General features: G+C 56.7%; 1 protein-coding gene across 2 annotated transcripts in view; it reads right to left on the reverse strand.

Moving 5' to 3' along the window:
• The window catches only part of CDK18 (cyclin dependent kinase 18), a 28,037-nt gene extending 13,158 nt beyond the window's left edge, over window positions 1–14,879 (reverse strand). The window contains exon 1 of one of the 2 annotated variants that reach the window (XM_043485722.1): window positions 14,690–14,879. The gene's annotated coding sequence lies outside the window, so the exon portion shown is untranslated. Of the gene's footprint in view, window positions 1–14,606 lie in introns of both variants that reach the window. The other variant, XM_043485721.1, reaches the window with a different exon arrangement.
• Between the last annotated feature and the right edge of the window lie 3,304 nt (window positions 14,880–18,183).

The following is an 18,183-nucleotide window of genomic DNA, read 5'->3' on the forward strand; positions in this document are numbered from 1 at the left end:
CTTGGGGCTGCGAGGGCTCCTGAGGTGAGAAGGTAGCCGAGAACTCCTCTTGCAGCTTCCCTGCAAACCTCATCAGCCTGGAACTTCCCTGCTTCTCCATCTCCAAGCTCATCCCCATCAGTCAACCTCAGCCGCTCCTCCAGGCTCCGTGTGATGTCCCGAGCCCACAGTCTGTGGGATTCTCACGGACAGAAAGCTCCCAGAGGCTGCTAGCCACCTCACTCTTGTGTGGAGCTCGCAGGGAAATGGGAGCAGGAACGGGGGCTTCCTGATGGAGGCAGCGTGTAGGTTCCAGTGACAGGAGGACCTCAACATGCCCTGCGTGTTCGCTCACACCTCCCACACGACAGGAGAGTGGAGATCTCCCCATTGCACAGACCACCTGTTTACAAGTTGGCTGAACATCAGCATCAGCAAGGAGCATCAGAAAAAATTCCGATTCCTCGGTTTCATGCTCAGATTCTAGAACTGAGGCTCTGAGGGTGGTGCCTGGGAAAATGTGTTTTTAAAAACCATCCCCAGTGGTCTGAACATTGGAGCCATGGTTGGGAAGTAGCTGAGGTCCAGGTAAGGGATGGACTCTGCCCAGGTTTCCAGATGGCCCTAATGTGCTGAGATGGGGAATCCAGGGGGTGGGGGAGCCACAGGAAGGTGGAGTGAACGCTGAGCGGAGCGTGAGACACCCCCCTCCCCCAGGAGGAGAGGAAATGACTGGACTGCACAAACTGATGCCCCAAGCTCCGTCGTGGTCATCCTAGTGGGTGGGGGAACTGGGCACTGGGCTTCCTGAGGTCTGTGTTCCGCCAAGGCGGGGCCAGTCATGCCCTCTTCCAGAAACAGGGCTTCCCATAAAGCCGTCCTACAGTCTGGGATTTATGGGATGGCAGGTTGAGTTGGTGACTCAGGAATCCACCAGGAGCTGCCATAAATCTGATGCCCTTGCTCTTGCCTGGAGGGGAGGGGGAGGGAAACTCATCAAAAGCCTTGTGGGAGGGAAGTCCCCAATTTCTACAAGACAAAGGAGAACCAGCCTGAATCCCACCCGCCCTTCTCATGGCTAAGTTGGGAGCAAGGAGCCACCAGTGGGACCAGGAGGCATGGAAAGAGTGAAACTGGAGACTTGAGCAGGAATGCAGAGCCAAGCGATGCAGACGACATGGGGGACCAGCTGCTCTCAGCGGCCTGAGAAGAGACAGAGAGGAAGTGGCTGCCACTGCAGCAGCAGTGATGGGGGCGAGACATCAGGATGGGCCTCCTGATGGCAGCCGGGGAGCAGGCGGCAGTAACCACGCAGAGAGTGGACGCTGCTCTCCGATGGGGACAATTGGGGCATTGAACCCAGCAGGGTCTGAGTGCGACAGGGCAGACTGGGCAGTGAATGATCTGTTGTTTCCTAGCTCAGGACACAAGATGCCTCTGTCACTTCTTTCTTGGGAGCGTCAGCTCCTCAGATTTGAGGGTCAAGGGGGAAGGGAGACAGGAAAAAGGCCTGTTACCTTCGTGCAGTCGGCCCCTCACCCGCATCAGGGGACAGAACGGCTCAGTGTCACCCAGCCTGAAGCCAGCCCAGGGCTGGGCACAGTGTGGCCTTTGTCCCCAGGGCCAGGGAGCCATCTGGGGCTGTCCCCGGGCAACCGGTGCCAGGGGAAGAGGCAGATGTGCGTTCAGAGATGCTGGCCTGGCTGGGTGTGGGGGTTGTTGAAGAAGCAGTCGCCCTCGGGAGCTGCAGGGATGGAAGGCAAACCCTAGCCCTCCTTCCTGCCCAAGTGAGTCCATTAAGTTCTTGCCTAACCGCCACCACTTCCTCCTGGCACACACCAGCCAGCCAGAGAACTGCCAGAGAAGTGCGTCGCACAGGAGGAAGGGGGAGCTGGGCCAGGAGGACACTGACGCTTCTCCAGAGGCCGCCGTGAGAAAGGGCTGGGCTCCTGGAGTGCTAGCCGGAGTGGGCACTCACAGAGCCAGCATCCCAATCCTCGCTGGCTCCCAGAGGGGAACTGACTTGCTCAAAATCATGCAGCAACTTCCTGGCTGTTGCCAAGTGCACAAACTCCGTGACCGCATCACTCCTTTCTTCTCCTAGCTGGAACATCCCCCCTGCCCCTCCAGAGGCCCAGCTTGTAAGAGCTGTTCTCTGCCTCCCAGGTCTCCTCCACCCTCACCCCAAATTCAAAGCCAGACAACCCCAGATGGCAGTTCCGTGCTACCACTAGCAGGCCGATGACTGCGTGCAATCGCTGCCCATTGCTCATATTTCGGCTCTAGCCTTTCATCCCATGATTATTTATTGAACACCTGCTACTTGCCAGGCGCTGTTGCTGACCCTGATAATCTACTTGTGAACAAAATGGGCACTAATCCTGTCCTCATGGTGCTGACACTCTAATGGGGGTGGGGAGAGGTAGCAGACAATATGATTAAATAAAATACACAACATGTTAGATGGTGACAAGTGCAAGGGAGAAAAAACAGGAAAGAGATGGGGTGTGAGAGGTGAGGTGTTGCAGTTTTAAATACGGTGATCAGGAAGTCCTCCTTGAGAAGGTGGCATCTTCTGAGGAAAATTCTGAGAAGGCAGTGGGGAGGGGGCTAGTCATACAGAATCCGGGGGAAGCAGGTAACAGGGAAACGGCAGGTGCAAAGATCCTGAGGCAGAAGTGAGTGGGGCGATCTGGGAGCAGCAGATCATGCTGGGTCCCCGCGGCGTCTGGGAGGGTCTGAGGGGATGAGTGATCTGATCGGGTGTAGGTTCGAACAGGCTCCCTCTGACTGCAGCATGGGGGCTGCAGGGAGGCTGGCCAGGAGGTGACAGTGATGGGGGAGATGGCCGGGATCAGGGCGGCAGAGCAGAGGCGGGGAGAAGCGCTGGCTCCTGGGTGTGTCACAGAGGGGCAGCTGGAGGGATTTGCTGACAGACTGCAAACGGGGGGTGAGAAAAGAGCCAGGCGGGGCTCCGAAGGGCTTGGCCTGAGCCAGGGAAGCACGGGCAGCCACCGTGGGGGTGAGGGGTGCTGGGAGCAGAGGCCTGGTGGGTTTGGGGCACGAGCTTTACATTCGCTGATGTCTGAGTGGGGGTGCCGAGTTGACACAAGGAAGGCACTCAGAAAATGTTAGCTCTCTTCTTTTTTTTCCCTCGGCTTCCGGCACAGATGTAAAAATATATCAGAAAGGAGGCCCATATAAAGCTCATCCTATAACACATATCCCTCACAGACATTCCTACCGTCCATAAGGCGCTTTGAGATCTTGGGGTGGAAGAGGAACAGGAAGCAGGGACGTGGTCAGTGATTGGCAGGCAGGAGCCTCCAGATGGAGGGCAGGGCAGGCAGGAGGGGTCCCCCATGGCTGACACTGCCAGGCAGGGCCCTCCAGCCCCTGGGAAGACAGCGCCCACCCCCGGGGAGGCCACCGGCCTGCAGGCCGATCACCCCCATCCAGGAGGCGCAGAGATGGCGGCTGCTCCCCATCCCCAGGACAACCTCCGCCAGGACCCAGAACTAATCCCCACACTCTGGCTGGGACACCTGGAAGACCCAGGTGGGCAGACCCTGGAGACAGAGAAGGAGCCTGGCAGAACATCCGGGGAAGCTGGGCCACGGCCTCCCTCTCACAGGAGTTTGGCTGCAGGCCGTTGCAGGGGGCAAGGTCAGCTTTACCTCCCAACCTCCAGGAAGCCAGGCTCTGAGATCCCTCAGGAAACCTTATGAGAAGTCCCTTTGCCTTCCTCAATAAAGCCTTCATTCGGACTTCTCTGTGGTCCAGTGGTTAAGAATCTGCCTGTCAATGCAGGGGTCATGGGTTCAATCCCTGGCCTGCAAAGATCCCACATGCTGAGGACCAGCTGAGCCTGTGGGCTACAATAAGAAAAGCCCGTGCACCGCAGCTAGGGAAGGCTGGTGCCCAGCCACAAACACCCAGCACAGCCAAAATAATAAAGAAATACAGTTTATTTTTTTTTTTTTAAAAAAAGCCCTGATTCGCAGCCTGCAACCCAGGGCCCTTCAGAAGCCGCATCACCTTCCTCTGGGGCTCAGCTCTCCCCACTCCCCACCGTGGCATGCGGTTCGGGTCCCACATCGCCAGAAGCCTCCCCAGGAGGGAGCCCACCTGACGGGCACACTTGTGAAAGTGCGTCATCCATGGGGCCACGGGCAGGACTGCTCACGCCCTCACCAGGCACGCTTCGACTGCCAGGCTAGCTCTGCGGCACACAGCAGCCTGGCTGTTTCACCAGCACTTGGAGCACCTACTGAGTTCCAGGTATGTGAGTGCTTTTCAAGTCCCCCTTTTGCTTTGTTTTCTTTTCTTTTCGGTCTCAGTCTCTGCGAACCCAGGGCTAGGAGATGAAGGAAGCAATTTCCAACTGCCTGCTTTCCGAAGCCCCGAGGGTCTGTCCCTCATTCTCAAAGGCTGACCACCAGCTACGGTCCTCATTACACTTTCCGCTGCTTGCTTCCTGGCCCTGCCTCGGCCACTCTGGGCCCATGGGCAGGTTTTAAAATAACCAGGGTCCACGGTTGACCAAGTCTGCACACGTCACACGCTGGGACTTCAGAGACACCCCTTCCGCCCAGCAGAACCGTGCCTGCAGGGAGCTGGCAGATAGCATCTCTTCCTTCACCCTCTCACTGACCCTGCCCTGCACGGCTTCAGGCTTTAGTTTCCCTAGCTTGCAACAAACCTCAGGGGAAGCCAGTCACCCCATAACCGCCTGGAGCCGGGAGGAAGTGGGGAAGCAGAGGCCCTGGAGCCCTCATCACTCACCTTGCTCTGTGAGCTCCAGCCTTGGGGAGAGGCCGTCAGCCCGGGCCCTTCTGAGGGGCCGGGACCCAGTGGACAGTGAGGCCTGTGGTCACCCTGCCCGTGAGCAGATGCTCTGGGTGCGGGGACAGAGCTCAGAGATTCCCACAGCTCCTGCCAGAATGTGTGGGGGCAGGTGGGGAAGGCCTTCCAGGAGCAAGCTGGACTAACCTGCAGGAAGCCTGTCAGGAGGCGGCTGTCTGGGGTCCCGGGTCGCCCCTGTCCTAGACAAGTGCACCCCAATTCTTCCCCATGGCAGTGGGGGCATGGTGGGCTGGGGCAGAGGGGACAGCTTCCGGCCAGCAGCCACTGCCCCAGGGAGGTCTGCGTGGGCCTCGGGCGGGCAGGTGCCACAGCAGTGAGGAATGGCATCCTACCTGATGCAAGAGTCCCATCGTGAGGGCCACGTGCTGCCCGGGCCTGCTCACCAGAAGGCTCTGCGGTTTGGAGTCATGGGAGGAGCCCCAGCTCTCCCACCTACTAGCACTGTGACCTGGGAAGACCTCAGCATCCTTGTCTGCAAAATGGGGATAGTGTCCAACCTCCTATCCAGTTGCCACCAGCTGTGAGACCTGACTTTCTCAGCTGCCTTCTGATGACGTCACTTCCCCGTTTTAAATCCTTCAGTATTAACACCACCCTCAGGAAAAAGTCCAAACTCCAGCGGCCAGAAGACCAGGCCTCTTGTGTTTTGACCCCTGTCTCCTCCTCTCTCTGCTCTCACCCCTGCCTGGAGGGTCCAGCTTTCAGGAATGCAGCTGACATTCTCAGAGGAAAGCACCCTCCTGGCCCTGGGAAGGCCTTCTTCGCTTTTTCCTTGGTAAGATTGCTTCCAAACTCAGCTGCTGCCTCCCCTGGGAGGCTGCACATGGCCGCCCCCCCTCCCTGGAGGTAAAACAAGATGCCTCCAGACTGACATGTCCTTCAGGGCAAGAGCACGGACTCGGGCAGCTTTGCTTCCACGGCCTCACGTGGAACCAACCTGCCAGGTGCTTGGCCAGTGTTGGTGGGATGAATGGCCACACCGAACTAGACCACAGCCCGCGCACTACAATGGCTCATCTGAGCCTCTCCACTACATTTAAACGTTAGACCCGTTGAAGACAAAGACCTTGACCCCCCAGGACACTCTGTCGGTGTGTAGACCCTTTCTTCCACTCTCAGGCCGGCCAGGTCCTGCTTCTACGTTTATCTTTTCCTTGTCAGGCCAGCCCCAACTCTTAGCAGGTGGGACTCGAGCCCACGTGGGTGGCCTGGCCCTGCCCTCTTCCTGGGGACACGAGAGCAAGCGCGGGGGTCCATCAGCCAGCCCAGGACTCTCTGGGACACCTTTCCTCTTCGGTTCTCCTGACTCTCCATGGAAACTGGAACCCAGGGACTGGTGCACCAGGGACAAGGGGGAAGCCAACCGAATGTCTGCATCTTCAAGGCTCGAGGCAGACGTGGCCTCCTCCTCATATGCCTCCTGCCACACCCCTCCTGTTCTCTCTAGCCTGAAACTCTGCTGGCCCGGCCACGTGGCCCTCACTGGGCCCCCACGGCACTCTAGATGTCCCCAAGCAGCGCGCTTGGCTTGCTGTACTGTGACTGCTGCCTTGTCTGTCTCCCAGGTTTGCCTGTGGGTGGGTTCAGGGCAAGGACTGGTCTGACTCATCATTACACCCCTAGCCCCTGACACAGGGCTCCGCACCACACAAACCCTCGAACAAGCAGTGAGCGAATCTATGAGAGCCCAGCTCTCCTGGTTTGCGGAGTGTTTGGAGGTAAGCAGGCTGCTCCGAGGCTGCCAGTTGCCCACTGGGCTCCAAGTCTCAGCTGTAAGCTTGGCTCCTTCCCCAGGGCAGTGGGGGTGCAGTGGGGGGGTTGGGGCAGAGACAGTGGCTTCCGGCCCAGCAGCTGCAGTCCCACTGAGGTCTGTGCAGGCCTCGGGGTGGGCAGTTCCCACAGCTTGGTGAGGCGTAGACAAGGGATGGAGACAATCCTCAAGAGAGGTTCCAGCTGAACATGTGCCGAGTTGGGGCTCCCAGGTCTTGTGGGGAGGGGGCTTGGCAGGCCCCAGGGCCCTCCTCCTGGGCTCCCGTCCCCCAGGGGCAGATTTCCAGGGCCTCACGGGTCACGTGGACCACCTAGGCTCAGACCTTGACCCCTAGAGATGACCCCTCCTCACCGCAGACCGCTCCATCAGCCCTGCTGATACCCCGTCACTCTTCTTGGCTTCCTGGGGCTCAAGGAATGAAGCCACATATATTATCTTCTGGCATTTTCTCTTTTGGCCTTTTTTGGACACCCAGCCAACGCTGGCCTAAAATCTCTGGAGAGGTTGTGGATTTCTAAGCGATAAGGTGGGACGAGGCACCCTTCTGTCAGCTCTGGCCCTGGCCGTCCCAGACATCCCAGACCAGAGGTGGGAGCAAGGAGCCAGGGCAGGCAAGACCTCTGTCTCCTACATCTGCTTCCAGACCAGGCCCACCCTACCTCCCAGACAGAGGAGACCCTCCTCCACTCCTTTCAGCAGCATGTATTAAAGAAAGACCCTCCAGGAAGGCCCCTCACTACCACCCAGTGTTTTTAAAATTCCAAAGTCGGGAGCCTTTTCTTAAGTGTTCCTTGCCAAATCTCAGTGGAAACAGCTCATCTCTGTTTCCACTCTGTTTGCTTAAGCACAGAGCCTGAGGCCCACCATCCTCTATTTAACCAACAGGAGGAGAAATAAAGAGTACCCAGGTCGCCTGCCCTTTAGTCTTCGCTCATCCAGAGTGAACAGCCTGTCAGGGGATCTTAGTTCCCATCTCTGGGCTTCCCTGGTGGCTCAGAGGGTAAAGCATCTGCCTGCAACGTGGGAGACCAGGGTTCGATCCCTGGGTTGGGAAGATCCCCTGGAGAAGGAAATGGCAACCCACTCTAGTACCCTTGCCTGGAAAATCCCATGGACAGAGGAGCCTGGTAGGCTACAGTCCATGGGGTCTCAAAGAGTCTGACATGACTGAGAAACGTCACTGGCTTTCTCACCACGCCCAACTTTAGCAACAGAACAGCAGGGGCCTTCAAGCCTGCATCCCAGGGGAACAGCTGTCTCATGAGCAGTGAGGGGGCCGGAGGGGAGGGTTTCCCACATCTCTAGACCACGTTCCTATTTATACTGCACTCCCTGCACTCGCCACCACCAGTCTGGCCCTGCGACGCCACGCCCATGTTCTGAAGGACCCTGGCCAACATTCTCCACCCTTCAGGGCACGCTGGCCTTCTCACACTCAGCGTTACCTCCCTCTCACCAGGCGAGGTCCAGGCAGCCGCTGCGGCCACGACCACTGCCCTGCTCCTGTCTGTCTCCAAGGCCCACTCTGGGACACCTCCGAACACCCCGTGCTTTAGATGTCCCGTCAGCGGCACCCACCGCTCAGAGCTTGGGGGCGGCGCTGGCTTCTCCCAGTCCCAGTCTCGTTATGTCTCCCCTCCCCCAGCCCCTGGCTCTCCAGCTTCCTCCTCCCTCCCCTGTCTGGGAACTCACTTCCTCTACCTGGCCCTGAATGTCACGCCGCTCAGAGTTCCCTCTTTGGTCCTCTGTTCTTCTGTCTCTATGCTCATCCTGGTGACCTCAGGCTTTCCTGCCGTGGAAACCACCACCCACGTGCTGATGACTTCCAGATTCGCAGCTCAGGCCCCACCAAGCCCCTGCGCCTCACACACAGGCCTGAATGCCTGCTGGGCACCTCGGTCTGGATGTTGCCCCAGGGCCTGGGATACTAGAATTACCCCACTGGGCCTAGGACAGTCCCTGAGACAGCAAGCAGTTTGAGATGTGTATTTAAATGAAAAAGGCATTTGCGTACAACTTATAAAAGCTGTGTGCTAGACATATATGTGTCATACATGTACACCCATAAATACATGTAGACAAACACTATATAATTCAGCAGGACACACACACACACACACTATATATATATATATATTCCAGAAGGCTCTAAATTAAAATGCTAACAGTAGTTATCTAACTGGGTGACAGAATTACGGGTGATTTTAATACCTCCTTTTTGCTTATTTGCAGCTTCTAATATTTCCATAATGAACTTTCATTGCTAATGTTAAAAGAACAACACTTCTTTTTAAATGAAAAGAAAGTATTTTTAGATAGAGATTCCAGAACTGTTTGGTGCAAACCTTGGAAGAACTATGGTTATCTAAGCAGGGTGGGCAAGCGTTCCTATAAAGGCCAGACTGCCAGTATTTTAGGCTCTGTGGCCATACGGTCTCTGCTGCCGTCACACAACTCTATCCCCCTAAAAGTACCCACAGACAGGATGGAAAGGAGTGCGTGGCTGTGTTCCAGTAAACCTTCACTCGTGGACACTAAAATTCATATATTATGTAATTTTCAAGTGTCACAAAATATTACTTTCATCTTTTGAATTTTTCCCAACCACTTAAACCTATAAATATCATTCTTAGCTCACAGGTCAGACTAATATAGGCTGGATTTGGCCAAGAGCCATGGTTCTTCAAGCCTCGCCGTTGGGCATCAGTGCCTGTATGATGTCTGAATCCCACACCCACTGCTTTGGGAAGTACTTTTTCTCCTCCCGTCTGACAAGGAGGCAGCCTTCCAGGGCTTCCTCATCCACCGGAGCGATGGCAAGGGCCAGCTACCCCGGCCTCAGCTGGGGGAAGGCCCTGCGCTGCAGAGTTTGGGGGATCAAGAGTCCCTCCTGGGGTCTCCAAGGACAGCTCCCCTCGCCAGCAGGATTGGCAAAAGCTGGAATCACAAACCAGCCATCCTGGACGGGGCTCTAGGAATCCCCAGGTCTGGGCCCTCATCTACCAGGTGAAGAAGGGAAGACTCAGAAAGGGGAGCGGCTGGCCCGAGGCCACTTGGACGACGGGGTAGAGCCAAACTAGAACCGAGGGCTTGTGACTCTGAGCTCGGTGCCCTTTCTGCTCCCCGGGGCTGGAAGGGACAGCAAGGGTCTGGCCAGAGGTGGCGTTCCCTGCTCCGGGCACCATTATCAGGGACATCAGCCGTCCACTGGAGAGCCACCTTGCCCAGGCAAGCAGCCAGGCAGGTCTGGCGTCAGCCCAGAGCGTGGCACCCGGCCCAGCCGTGGCAAGGGGTGCTGCCAGCTGAGCTCCGTGCCAGGAACAGGGAGGGGCCTAGGGCCCCCTTTCCTGGCCTCAGCCCATGCATGGCCTGCTGGCAGAGGGGGTCTGGGGACCCAGCACTGCTCATGTCATGAGCGTGATGCCCTCCAGCACAGGGCCTACTCCCTACCTGCTTCCAGGCGCTGGATCCTGCCAGGATGTGGGGAAAGACAGCTATGCCCCCCTCCCCCGGGGCCTGCTCTCTCAGCAAGAATCTCCTTTGCTGGGTGGCCAGGGCCAGAGGGGAGAAGCAGCCCTATTTCCTGAGGGGACCCCCAAAGAAAGAAAAGGGGAGGTTCCTTTATGGCAGCGAGGGGTGAGGACAGAAATCATTCTGGAGCTTTGCCAGAGCGTCTCACGATAATGATAACCTGGAGAGGGTGCTTGGAGTAAGGGAGTGTAGAAACGTTTTAAGAATAGTTTCCTTCCCAGCTGGGGGCCTGAGCCCTGGTTTCTACAGTGATCAAGGAGAGGGCAGGGTTCTGAGAACTGCCAAATGTGGTCCGCTGACTCTGCCTGCCACCAGCCCCTGGTCACACACCAGGTAAGGCAAAAGGCGAGCAGTACTGTTGACATTATCTCATCGGAATTCTCACAACCACATGAGGCAATACTGTTCCTCTCTCCATTTTCTAAAGGAGGAAACTAAAACTCGGGTGAGCAAGGTCCTTCACCTAAGGCAACCACTTCCTGAGCAACAGGGGCAGGACTGAACTGACCCCAAACACTGCCCCCATCCTTGACGGGCAAGAGACACACCCTCCACACGCAAAACTGAATGAACATACCAGCGCGCCATCATTAGCAGGCCATCCAGGACTTCCCTGGTGGTCCGGTGGCTAAGACTCCGAGCTCCCAAAGCAAGGAGCCCAGGTTTGATCCCTGGTTAGGGGACCAGGTTCCACGTGCCACAACTAAGAGTTTGCATGCCACAACTAAAGATCCCGCATGCTGCAAGGAAGATCAAAGATCCTGCGTGCTGCAACTAAAACCCAGTGCAGCCAAATAAATAAATATTTTAAAAAATTATTGGGTCATCTTGTCTATACCAACCCCTCTATTTCCAGGAAAGACTTTATTTAACATCAGAAGGGTGGGGTGGGAGCACAGGAAGAAACCACTATCCAGAGTCCCCAGTATCACCACTGCCCTTCAGAGGTTCAGGCCAATGTCTCCAGACCAGTGTCCTGTCTTACCAGGGCCACTCATGCTGTCAGAGAGCCTGAAGACCCTCTTGAGTTTAAAGGCACTTCTCACCCTGCCACCTTACCGCTCCTCCTCTGCAGACAGGACCCTGAAGATGTCAGGAGCTAGGGGGAGCTCTCCTTCCAAAGGGAGGTCTGGCTGAGATGCGCCCACAGCGTCCCCTCTTCCTAGTCTGCTCCTGCACCATGGGCCAGCTCCTGCCAGGCCAGCCACTGGCTCTGTCGTGATCCTGGGTCCCAGATGTCTGAGCAGCCACGAGCCCAGCCTTAGCACTGGCTTCTGTGTACGTGCGCGGGCACGTGCGCTGGGGCGCCCAGGACAAGACCTTGGTCTGCTCCCACCCCGGAGATGGGAAAGTGCCTACTCAGCAGCTGATGCCAGGAGGGCGAAGGGTCCAGGGTGGACAGGAGAAGAGAAATGTGACTCACGCCCAAAGGGGCAAAGCTAATCGGGTGAGTCTGGATGCAGGCCAGCCACTCCCTCCCAGACAACAGAGCAGAGTTGGGCCCGCAGTTAAGCACTGGGGGAGGGTCTTCTTACCCCAGGGAAGGGAGGCCTGGTGGAGGGCCCTCAGAGCAGGAGGCTGTTAGCTTTTCAGCCCCCAGGGCCCACCTCGCTCCTCTTGGAAGCTGAGATAGAGGGGAGGGTAGAGTCCCACAGCGCAGACCCCTGGGTCCCTCCGGGCAGGTTCTCACCTAACAGGAACCCCACCTAGCCCCCACTCTCTTACACAGGGACCGCCTCCTCAATCTGGAGGAATGGAAAAGACACTGCTAAGGGCCCAGCCTGATGAGATTAGGAAAGCCTGCCTCCATCTCTACCCAAAGCCAGGCACAGTGTGATAACTAGGAATTCATTCCCAAACAACAAATAAAGTCACTGGTTATTTAGCATTTGCCAGGTGCCAGGCACTGTACATTACTTCATTTAATTCGGGTAACAACCTTCCCTGTTATGACCTCCATTTCACTGGTGAGGAAACAGGCTGGGAGAAGCTCAGGAGTTCGCTGGGAGAGAGGAGTCACACAGTGAGCACTTGCGGGGCTGGCCCTGTCCTTTAGATCTCAAACTCAGGGAAGGAAAAAACGAATCAGAGAAGGGATAGGTGGAGACACTGAACAAAAGTCCAAAGCAGGGTGACCCCAGAAAGTAGAGGCCAGACTGGGGTAGGAGCTGGGCGGGGCCAAGCCAGGCACGGGGCCTGTCTACCTGGGCACAGGAAGGTCAGATCACCAGAGGTCAGTCTGGGTCTGCGGGGAAAACAAATGCAGGCATAAAGGCAGCTCCATCTCCTCGAGGCCCGAGGTAGGGGGCATTTCCAAGGCAGGCAGCCTGATCCCATGAGGTCTTAGACCAAGAACTTAGTTGTTCCTCGGATCGGGTGCCTCTCTCCCACGACCCGTGGAGAAGCCGGGCTCTGCCTGGCACGGGACAAGTGGGAGCCTCCTTACTCAGAGCACCAGACCCTTCCTTCCTTCTCCAAGGACCAACATAGAACCAGACAGCTCCAGAGTAGGCTGGGGTCTCCCTTGATGGGGGCACAGACTAAGAGCCAGGGGGCTTGAGGTCAGAGGAAGTGGGATCCCACCTATGTGGATAGGGGGAAAGTTGGTGTCCCAGAGTCTCTGCTTCCTCACCATAAAGTGGGATAATAGTAACAGCTGCAGTGGCGCTACTGGTAAAGAACCTGCCTGCAAATGCAGGAGATGTAAGAGACGTGGGTTCGATCCCTGGATCAGGAAGATACCCTGGAGGAGGGCATGGCTTCCCACTCCAGTATTTTTGCCTGAAGAATCCCATGGACAAAGGAGCCTGGCAGGCTACTGTCTATAGGGTCACAAAAGTTGCACATGACTAAAGTGACTTAGCACGCACTCATGCACAAATAATACCTATCTCATAAAGCTGTATGACACACTGCTTGGCACCCAGTAGATAATTGATAAATGGTAGCCACTAGGGCATTAAGAAATCAAATGTAACTTACTGAAAACTACTCTGGCTCTGGAAACCCCAATAGGTTTGGGAAGAATGAAAGCTCCTGGCTGGGGGTGGGCAGCCAGAGGGGAGAGTCCCAGGAACCAAGTGGGCAGGGCTCGGGGGAGGTCAGGCTCACAGGCTCATCAGCTGCACGGGAGGTGCCTGGAGCTGGGTAACCTGAGACAGAAGCTCTCCTGTGGCAAGGTGACCCTCTCTCCAGAACACCTTGGGATGCAGACCCAAACCTAGAAGCCAGTGTTGCCTGGGCCATCTTTGCCATCCCCCAACCCTAAGCAAGGGGGTCCCAGACCCCCCGCCCAGGTCAGAGGAAAGGCAGGGCATCTCCGAGGATGCGCCTGTCAGCCAGACATTCCAGCATCCTCGTTCTAAGGATTCTGCTCCCTCAGGCCAGTGTCAAGGAATGTGCTGTGAGCCCCAGCCCAGTGGAAAACACCCCACGAGCATGCTGAATCTCACAGGGCGCTGGCACTGGAGGGCCAGGCCGGTGGTGTCAGTGAGTCACAGGGCTCAGGACGCAGCTGGGGAACCGCTGAGGGCCGGGCTGGGGGTGGGGATGAGGTTCTGGGGAGCGGTCTCCACTCATGCTGTAGGGAAGGAGTTCAGAGAGGATCAAAGGCCCCTGGTGCCCAGCAGGGTGTTGACCCCAAGCACAGGAGATCAGTCACTGTCTCAACCGCAGGACTCCCACCACAAGGCCTGCAGACAGCTCCAGAAACCCTGGCCCCCAACAGGCAGGGAAGAGAGGCCTCCAGCCAGAGCAGACTTCAGATTTCTGATTCCTGACCATCTCCCCCCCTCCCCAAGAATCCTTAGGCTACATCTCCCAACTGGCCACCCACCCTTCCCATGACTGCATTAACCCTTTGCCTGTTGCGGCTGGGTGGGCAAGGGGCATTGCTCCTTTGGTTGGCAGGGAGAGAAGAGCCCCCTCCCCCAACCCCCGCACCCCCACACAGCCCCTAGCGCTGGACGCTTCAGGGCTTCACGTGTCGTGTCCTTCCACCTTCACCCTAGGGCCCTGGCCTCCCACCGCGCCAGCCTGCCTCTCTGGAAAGTTCACCGGAGCCCCGAAAGCCCTTCAAGGCGGGGTCTGGTCCCACACTGGCGGGTTCTCCCATTACCGGAGGCTCCTGACCCTTGCCCTTCCCAGGAGGAAGGGAGCAGAGAACGCGCCCCGTTCCGACCGGGTGAAAAACTTTGCTTCCTAGGAGCTCGGGGGAGGTCAAAGTGAGTCCCGCTGGAGACGCCCGGGAGGGGCGGCGGACCTGAGAAGGCAAAACAGCCCTCGGTCCTAAGCCCCTGGACGCCGGGAGCCGGCCTGCGCAGGGAGGGCATCGCCCGCCCCCCAGCATGCCGGCCCAGCCGCGCGGCGATCGCCGACCTCCCCGCGTGGCCCTGGAGTCGCCCTACAGCCCGGCCCCCAGCAGAAGCAGCCCTGCGCCTTTAAGAGCCGCTGGGTTTACCTTTGCTCCGTTTCCCCGGCGCCGCGCTGCCCCCTCCTCCCGGGCCGCCCGGCCGGCCGCCGCGAGTGGCCCGCGGGACTCACCGCGCGTGTCCTGGGGGCCGCGGCGCGCCGGCTCCCGCCCGCGACCGCCGAGGGGCCGGGCCCTGCGCCCTGCTGGGGTCCCTGCCCGCGCTCGGAGCGGCGGCCGCTGCTCGGGAAAGGTGAGCGGCTCCCGGGAGAGGCTGCAACCTGAGCGGGAGGAGGAGGAGGAGGAGGAGGAGGCGGCCGGGGTTGGGGGGGGGAGGGGGGAGGGGGGAGGGGGGAGGAGGGCGGAGCGGGGAGGGAGAGCCCGGCGCCCGCCGGAGTTTTTCACACGCACGGCCCGACTCCGCCCCCGGCCCGCCTGCCCTGCCCACAGCCGCTGCCAATCCCTGGGGCTCGCTCTGCCCTGGTGCCCACCCCTCTCTCCCATCTGGGAGCCAGGGTCCAAGCGCCTCTTCCGGTTTCGTTCCTCCGCCTGGCCTCTGTCAGCCCTCTGGGGCTGCCCTGAGCGCCTTGACCCGGGGATGAGGTCTCCGGGCTTGGAGCACCCGGGACTGGGGCCAGGGCACCGGGGAAGGGGGGGATTTGCTGAGTGTCCTTCTCTCAGTGAAGCTCTCCCAGCCTTCTGGGTCTGACGCTGGATCCCAGCACCTGGCACCCCAGGAGCTAAAATGCACAGACGGCCCCGTTGGTCATTTTTGCCTTTAGAGTTCTTGACAGCCGCAGTCCTGGCAGGGCTGTCCCTCTGTCCAATGGGACTTATCACTTACCTTCAGGTAAGTAAGGGCTGCCCTGGTGGTTCAGGCAATGAAGACTCTGCCTGCGATGCAGGAAACCCAGGTTCAGTCTCTGAGTCAGGAAGATCCCCTGGAGAAGGGAATGGCTACCCGCGCCAGTATTCTTGCCTGAGAAATCCCATAGACAGAGGAATGGTGGGCTACAGTCTATAGGGTTGCAAAGAGTTGGACTCTACTGAGAGACTAACACACTTGCACACAGGTAAGTAAAGATAATCATCGCTCCCACTTCCTACCCTGAGGAGTAATTATCTCCTTTTGGAATAAAACCCTGCGAGCCAACTGAGGATTGCCCAAGAAGGCTTATGGAATACCTCGTGCTAGGCCAGCTTTCATTTTAGAGAAGGGGAAGCTGACACCCAGAAAGGATATTGGATTGGCACAGTCTCACAGGGAGTTAGCGGCAAGCCACGATGAAGACCTAGGCCAATGGCCACCACCATCCCTGCCCCATCGGATTTCAGGGATCAAAGGAAAACTGGGATGGATCAAGTGCCCAATCTGGCCCCCTTCCAGTGCTACTTCCTCCTGAAGGCTGTGAGGAGAGGAGATGGTCACCAAATTGGGGAGGTCTGTGGCCTCTGCCGTCTGGGGCTCCTGGCAGAGGACTCCTGAGGGGTAGTCCACAGTGGGGATGTGTTTCTGCTGAATGCTCTCTGACGATTGATCAAAAGTGACTGCCACTCTTTAAGTCCTAGGCTTTGAGCCTGGGCCCTTTCCCTAGAGAGAGAGATTGAGTGGTTAAGAATACGAAAAATTTCTTTCTGGAAGACATAGGCCTGAGATCTGCCATCCCACATCAGCCTGCATCCAGCCTGCAGCACAAGCTCTCTCGCGACTCCACAGGGCTTGGACTTGGGAGGGAGAAGAGAAACACCGGGCCCATCAGGACAGGGACCTGGCAGAGGGCCTCCCAACTCTTTGCTCCCTCTGTCTTCTCTGCCAGGGCATGCAGATTTCCTGGGCCCATGTGCTCTATAAGAATAAATCTGCTGCGTGTTGAAGGGGTGCAAAGAGCGATGGATCCGGAGCAAAGTCTCCTGGATCCGGAGACTCCAGGCTTTCAGAAGCAGCAGCAACCTGCCTGGCTCCATAATCCACCTGTGTAATAAGAATACAGGCATGCAGGGAGGAATCCATGCAGTAGCAGGGCAGGAGCTATGCTGAAAAACTATGTTTTAGAGGATAAGAGAGAATGAGGCTAAAGGAACCAGGGGAGTATATGTAGTTAAGAGGCTTCAACAAAACTTTACTGATCATCTCTTCTGTGCAAACAACAGCCGATTCTCTGGGCACAAAAGATGAATGAAATGCAGTCCCACCCCTCAGGGAGCTCACTCTCCCTGGGGCAGTAAGTGACCAGTTCCTGGGCTGGAGGGCTGAGGTCAGAGCTGTGGCCGCCTGGAGGGGTTGTTCTGCTACTTGAGCGCAGGGTTACAGGATGAGAGGACAGTGGAGGGGAGGAAACGCTTTTGTGTTTTTCCAGCAGGGATAATATCAAGTGCAAAGTGCAAGGGTAGAGAATCTGGCCACACGGCTCTGTGAGGCCAGGGCTTAGAGTGGGGCTGGAGGTGACTTCACGAAGGGAGCAGGTGCTGGGTTCTGAAGAGCCTTCTACATGCACCAGGGCTAATGAGCCAGGGCCCTCTCCTGACAAAAGGAGGCAATCTAGAACATTTCAGAGGAAAGCGGAATCACCTGGTCTGTGATTTAGGATAAGCCCTCAGGTAGTCAAGTGGAGGATTGATGGTGGGGTTGAACTGGGAGATAAGAACCCCAGTTTGGAGGCCGAATCTGGTGAAACATCATGAGGAGTAGCAGCAGAGAGGAGGGGAGACAGGAGACAGGGTCACAGAACTTTGTGCCTAGAAGATAAGTGATCAGAGAGTGTCCAGGCTGGAACCACTGGTGTGATAAGCCAAGCTGGGAGCTTCTTAGGGACGCCTTGATTCCTAGCACCTCCTGTGTACCCTTGGGCAAGTGACTTAAACTTTCTGAGCTGAGTTTTGCAATCTGTAAGTAAAGATACTAAAATTAATGTGTGTGGTTGTGCTGCATATTAAAGATAATGTATGCCAAGGCACAGGATTTGGCTCATAACAGGAACTCAGGACAGAGTAGATGTAATTACCTTCGTCCTTTCAGCTAACATTTATTGAGCATCTGCTATGTGCCAGGGTCGGTGGTGGATCCTTGGGATCTAAATCTCATTGCCCATTCTCTGGCTGCTATCCAAAAGTCTACAAGCAATAAATGCTGGAGAGGCTGTGGAGAAAAGGGAACCCTCTTACACTGTTGGTGGGAATGCAAACTAGTACAGCCGCTATGGAGAACAGCGTGGAGATTCCTTAAAAAACTGGAAACAGAACTGCCATATGACCCAGCAATCCCACTTCTGGGCATACACACCAAGGAAAGCAGATCTGAAAGAGACACGTGCACCCCAATGTTCATCGCAGCACTGTTTATAATAGCCAGGACATGGAAGCAACGTAGATGCCCATCAGCAGACAAATGGATAAGGAAGCTATGGTACATATACACAATGGGAATATTACTCAGCCATTAAAAAAGAATTCATTTGAATCAGTTCTAATGAGATGGATGAAACTGGAGCCCATTATACAGAGTGAAGTAAGCCAGAAAGATAAAGATCAATACAGTATACTAACGCATATATATGGAATTTAAAAAGATGGTAACGATAACCCTATATGCAAAACAGAAAAAGAGACACAGATGTACAGAACAGACTTT

The sequence above is a fragment of the Cervus canadensis genome, chromosome 13 (assembly GCF_019320065.1).
Source record: "Cervus canadensis isolate Bull #8, Minnesota chromosome 13, ASM1932006v1, whole genome shotgun sequence".
Classification (NCBI taxonomy): Eukaryota; Metazoa; Chordata; class Mammalia; order Artiodactyla; family Cervidae; genus Cervus; species Cervus canadensis.